Source organism: Chrysochloris asiatica, unplaced genomic scaffold, assembly GCF_000296735.1.
Source record: "Chrysochloris asiatica unplaced genomic scaffold, ChrAsi1.0 scaffold00123, whole genome shotgun sequence".
Classification (NCBI taxonomy): domain Eukaryota; kingdom Metazoa; phylum Chordata; class Mammalia; order Afrosoricida; family Chrysochloridae; genus Chrysochloris; species Chrysochloris asiatica.
This window is the reverse complement of record NW_006408641.1, coordinates 4954925-4961173: the sequence shown is the minus strand read 5'-3', so window position 1 is coordinate 4961173 and position 6249 is coordinate 4954925. Positions and strand designations below refer to the sequence as shown.

General features: G+C 41.2%; 1 pseudogene; it reads right to left on the bottom strand.

The window, feature by feature from the left end:
* Positions 1-4433: 4433 nt before the first annotated feature.
* Positions 4434-5682, bottom strand: LOC102826022 (annotated as a pseudogene).
* Positions 5683-6249: the final 567 nt, after the last annotated feature.

The window sequence follows — 6249 nt, the reverse complement described above, 5'->3', positions numbered from 1 at the left end:
TGGATTACAAACAGGAGAACATGACATCAGGATTGGAGGAGGACTCATAAACAACCTACAATATCAGACGATATAACCTTGCTGGCTGGAAGGGAAGAGGGCTTAATATAGTTACTGCTGAAGATCAAAGATAACAATCTTAAGTATATATTGCATCTGAATGTAAAGAAAACAAAATCCTTACCACTGGACCAATAAAATATTGCACCTGAACGTAAAGAAAACAAAAATCCTTATCACTGGACCAATACATAACATTATGATAAATGGAGGAAAGATTGAAGTTATCAAAGACTTCATTTTGTTTGATTCTACAATCAACACTCATGGAAGCAGCAGCCAAGAAACGTGTTTCATTAGGCAAATCTATTGCATGAGATCTCTTTAAAGTGTCCAAGATCAAGGATCTCAGTTGAGGACTAAGATGTGCCTGACCCTTTCCATGGTATTTTCAATAGCCTCATATGCATGTGAGGAGTCCTGGTGTGGTGCTGTGGTTTAATGTGCTGACCTGCCAAGTCAGTTCGATCTGCAAGGGCGGTGGTTCAAGCTCACCAGTCGCTCCTTATAAACCCTATACAGGGTTGTTATGGGTTGGAACTGAACCGACGAAATTCAACAACAACATATGCATATTAAAGTTGGATAATGAGTGAGCAAGACCATAGAATAAGTGATGCATTTGTATTATGGTGTTGGAGAAGTATTATTGAAAGTACCATGGACTGTCAGAAGAACAAACAGATCTGTACTGGGAGAAGTAAAACCAGAATTCTCCTTAGTTGCCAGGATGCCAAGACTCCGTCTTTGATATTTCAGATATATTAGTAGGAAAGACCAGTAACTGGAGAAGGACAACATGCATAGTAAAGTCAGCAAAAAAAAAAAAAAGAGGAAAAACCCCAATGAGGTGTATTGGAACAGTGACAGCAGCAATGGGCTCAAGAATAACAAAAATTGTGGGGCTTACGCAGGACTGGGCAATATTTCATTCTGTTGTGCATAGAATCACTATGAGTTTAAACAAAGTCAATGACACCTAACAGCAACAACAACAACAACTGATGATTGTGAGCATTCCTTCATATGTTTCTTGATCACCTGAATGTCTTCTGCCCTTTTAAAATTAGATCATTCATCTTCTTGTTGAGGTGTTGATATGTTCTATAAACGATTCCCTTTTCTGATAATGTCATTGCCAATATTTCCCCCTATTTTGTGGGTTCTATTTTTACTCTTTTGGTAAAATCTTTTGATACACATAAGAGTGAAATTTTTAGGAGAGCCTAGTCATCAATTTAGCCTTCTGCTGTTTGTGCATTGTCAATTTTGTTTGCTAGTGTATTTATGCTATGCATCCAAACCCGTCTTTGTCCCGTTTTTCATTGATGATCTTTATAGTTCTAGATTTTACATTTAGGTTTTTAATATACTTTGAGTTTGTTTTTGTAGATGATGTGACATATGGGTCTTGTTTCATTTCTCTTCAAATGGATTTCCAGTTTTGCCAGCACCATTTGTTGAAGACACTATCTCTTTCCCATTTAATGTGCTTTTGCCCTTTGTCAAAGTCAACTGACTATAAGTGGATGGATTTATTTTTGGATTCTCAATTCTTTTATATTGATCTATGTACCTTTAATTGTACCAATACCAGGCTGTTTTGATTGCTGTGGCTGTGTAGTAGGTTTTTTAAAAGTTTTATTGTGAATTCAGGGATAGTTTACATGGGAAAACATCAGTTTTATACTCATCATTTCATTGCAATGATTACAGTCTCTTCTGTGCATCATCATTCCACAGTATTTTCTTCTATTCCATCTGTATTTATTTATTTATTTATTTATTTTTGGGGGATGTATACAAAACACTTAGGAATATATAATAGTTTACACAACCAAAGGGCGCATTCCGAAGTCAGCCTCCTGGCCACCAGCACTCAATCTTTCTCTTTCCATGAGTCTAGAGTCCTCAGCTGCTCCCTTTCTCCATGCCCTCATCTCTGCCTCCATCTTTGGTGTTGTTGCTTCTCTGGATAGGGTCCTACATTTCGCTTGTACTCTTCTTCCTTGATGATCCTAAGGGTCCTCTGTTCCTGGAACATAAGATTAACTACTCTCCCCTTTTTGTTACAAATCTTCTACCTTTACAGTTGTGACAGTCGTAATTAGTCATGGTAACAATTATTCACTATTGAATCATAAGAATCCTATCCCCATCTTTTTTCACCAGACCCATCCAGAAAAGATGAAAACTGTTCAGTAGGGACTCTACCTTGCCCCGCACATTCTTAAACTAAACTCCCTCTTGAAACCTTGTAAGCCAGTTATTTCATGCCTTTATAGCCCCCTCATTTTAGGTAGCCAATGTCTAAGTTGCCCGTCCTTATCTACCTGTGTACAGAGGGGATAGGATTCGTGTAATAGGTTTTGAGATCATGAAGTACGAGGCCTACAACTTTGTTCTTCATTTTTAGTCATGCTTTGCTTATCTGAGGTCTTTTTCCTTTCAATATTGTTGGGGATTAGACCCAGAAGGGAAGTCTTCTGCATATGTAGTTTCCAGGAGACAGAAAAAGTGGCCTTTTTTTAATTGCAGAAAATGAAACAGATGATTTGCCAACAGGGAACTTACTGACAGTGGATCCAGATAGCTCTCTGCAGTGGTGGCTGGACAGTGAAGTTTTTCCATGTGAGGGGAGTGGGTTAGGGTCTTTTTATATCTTGGGGTATACAAGCTTCACACTCATCAGTGCAGTTAAGGGTAATATGCGCAATAAGGAAAATCAAAAGGTACAGATCCTTTTTAGAGAACAAAGAATTTCAGTATGCATAGCCGGAGTAGGGTGCACTCTGCTTCTTCCTAGATAGGGAAATAGGGGGGAAAGAATAGGAGATGTGATTTGAGTTGACATTACAGTGACCATTTCAGAGTATTTAGTTTGTGTCCTGTACATATAAAGTTAGTGATTAATTTTCCATCTTTTTGAAGAATGATGTTGGAATCATTATACCTATAGATTACCTTGGGTGGTGCTGATATTTTTACAATGTTAAATCTTCCTTCCAATAGCATAGTTATATTCTTTCTTTCTTTCTTTCTTTCTTTTTTGAGGAGCAAAGAGGGTGTTTTTAATTTTGGAAACTTTCAAATTTACAGAAAAATTATATGAAAGGGACAATTAGCACCAATATGTAATTTATCTAGATTCTCCAATTGCTAACGTTTTGCACAGTGGTACTCTCTCGGTCTCATTGACATGAAGTGATACTGATTCAGAGACACCCTGCAGGCAAGAGTCAGACTGCCCCAGGGCGCTCCCAAGGCTGCAAATCATTCTTCCACAGAACAGCTGCTGGGTTCGAACTGCTGACATAACCAATGCCCTTTTGGTTAGCAGCCTAATGTTTTACCTCTGCACAACTAGGCCTCATCTCTCTCTCTCTCTCTCTCTCTACTATACACACACATGGGGTTTCACAAAATTTGTGGGAAAAAATAGAATGAAAAAATAATGGACTGTTTTCCACTAACTTTCGGAAGTCCTTTTGCATATATATGTGTGTACCCTATGCATACTCAGATGCTCAGTACACATGTACCTTTTTTGTTTGTTTGTTTTTTGCTGAACCATTAAAAAAGTCAGTTATAAACATTGTTACATTTTGTCCCTAAAACCCCTGAATACTTGAACATGTATCTCCCAGGAAGAGAGTTCTCTTACACAAATACAACATATTCATCATAATCTTATAATACATCGCCAGTGGTTATATATATATATATAGTTGTGTGCCATCGAGTTGGTTCTGACTCACAGAGACCCTGTACAGGGTTTCCAAAGAGCAGCTGGAGTCACTGCTGACCTTGTGATTCAAACTGACCTTGCAGTCCAGGGCATTATCCTGCAGCTCCACACCAGGACTCCATATTTATATATATAATCCGGGAAAACAATCAAGGATCATGAATTACATTTGGTCCTCCAATCTAGAACATTTCCCAGATGAATTTTTCATAATATTGACATTTTTTAAGAGTGCAGGGCAGTTACTTTGCACAATGTTTCTCAGTTGGGGTTTGTCTGAATCTTTCCTCATACCTTAATTTGCAGAAATCTTTTTTGGCAAGATTGATACTTGGTGATACAGCAGCTGTTTTCTCATTGCAATGCCTCCCTTTTGCAGATGAGGAGGGCCTAGCCCCAGACTTCAAGGAGTTCAAGTATGTCCATCTGTGTATCAGATCCCCAGAGACTGCAGGCTGGGAGGTAGGACAAGGCCCAAGGAACCTACGGGTAAGGGGCACAGCTTCAGTCTTAAAGAATCCACTCCAGGATGGTTGCTGATTGCAGGGCACTTCTGCTGGGCAACAGGTCCAAGGGGGAGAACCTCTCTTTCCACCAGAAGTCCTGAGTGGCCAATGGCCACCTGCTACTGTGGCCACTCTCTGTTGATGTAGGGAGGACAAGACAGGACATCCTGCAGTCTCTTCAGCCATTCCTGCTGCTCCTTTTCCGTGGGGCAGGTGAAGACAAATCTCTGGTGTGGAGTGAGGATGGTGAGGCCAGCTTTCCAATGATTCCCTCAGGATGCCCTTGGGCAGGCAGGTCTTCATGGATGTCATAACCCTGCTCACTGCTTCCAGTAAGAACCTGGTCCTGCTCAAAGGCATCCAGCGGGTTCTTGTAGTATAGCAGTTTTCGCTCTTGAGGACCCAGGGCAAACCATTATTTCTTGAAAGGTTCTCGCTGCTTTAGACCAGTCTTTTCCATGAAGCCTTGTTTGAGGCAATTCCTGGTGATAAGGGACACAAGTTCAGATTCCGGAAGCTCAGAAAAGGCCATTTTTAGGTAGTGCAGGCAGGCTGCATGAAGGGCATTGAACTGGTCCACTATCTCCTTGCTGCTTTCGTTGCACACAAGCAGGTTCCTGATGTAAGCCTCTCTTCTGTAGGTAATATTTAGCCCATGGGGATTCCCTGTCTTCTCTGTCTAGAAGGTGGCTTTCAAGTCCTTGATGCTGATGACAGATTTGGGGTCTTTACCCTCTTCTTTAGTGTCTGTCTCAGGAGGCCTTCTTTTGCCAGCAGAACAAACCTTTTTCTCAGGAACTGTGCATTGTCCCCTCCCCTCTTGGACAGGAATCTTTCTCAGTTACCTGGAGGTGAGATGATTTTCCTATCAGTCATAAACTCTTGTCTCTCATACTGAGATCGAATCCATTGTTCCTTTAAGACCAAGCATTTGTCAGCCTGAGGGACGTGGTAGAAAATAGGGACTCTGGTTTCATATTTGGCCCTCACACGGAGGTTCCCGTTGTGGGTAACGAACTCCACAAGGTTGTTGTCTCAGAAGTTAAGTCTCACGGATTTAACTTTCCTAATATCGGAATCCCTGTACAGGGTCGCTATGAGTCGGAACCGACTCCACAGCACATAACAACAACAACAACAATATCAGTGAAGTTGCGGTGGACACCAGAACAATTCAGACAAATGAAGATTCCCAGCTTGTAAGAGGTCCAGTCAGGATTTGTAGCCCTGCAGTTGGCGCAGTGCGCGTTGCGGGTGCCCACCCACGGATTGCAGCACCCCCGGCAGCAGCTTCGTGTTGCGATTGTGGTTGCCCTCGGTGGTCCCGGAAGGTTCAGCAGGGCTTAGGTTTGCTGCGCCATGGCCCATGACCGCTTATGGAGGGGGCGCTCGCCACGAGAGGTGAAGAAGGACCTCTCTCACTTTTGTAGGTCTCTTTTGGTTTTTTCTTATAGTGGTGTTTTGTAGTTTTCTTTGTGTATCTCTTTTGTTTTTCTGGTAAGACTTATTCCTAAGTATTTCATCTTTTTGGTGGCTATTGCAAATGCTATTATGTTCCTGATTTTTTCCCCTCAAAGCTCTCTTTATTAGTGCGAAGGAATGCAATTGAGTTTAGGAGGTTGACCTTGCACCCTGCCACTTGTCTGAATCTTTCAATAAGTTCAAAGTTTTTTTTGCCGAGTCTGAGATTTTCTAAGTATAGGATCATGTCATCCACAAATCCAGCAGAGTTCTTCTTTGCCAATTTGGATGCCTCTAGTTTCCCTTTCTTGTTTTATTCCTCTGCCTGCACGATATTGAATAGAGCGGTGATAAGGGACTTGTCTGGGTCCTATTTGCAGGGGCAATGCTTTCAGTTTCTTTCTAGTGAGAGTGATGTTGGCTGTTAGTTTTGTATATGTGTTTTTTATCATGTTGAGGAATTTTCCTTCTATT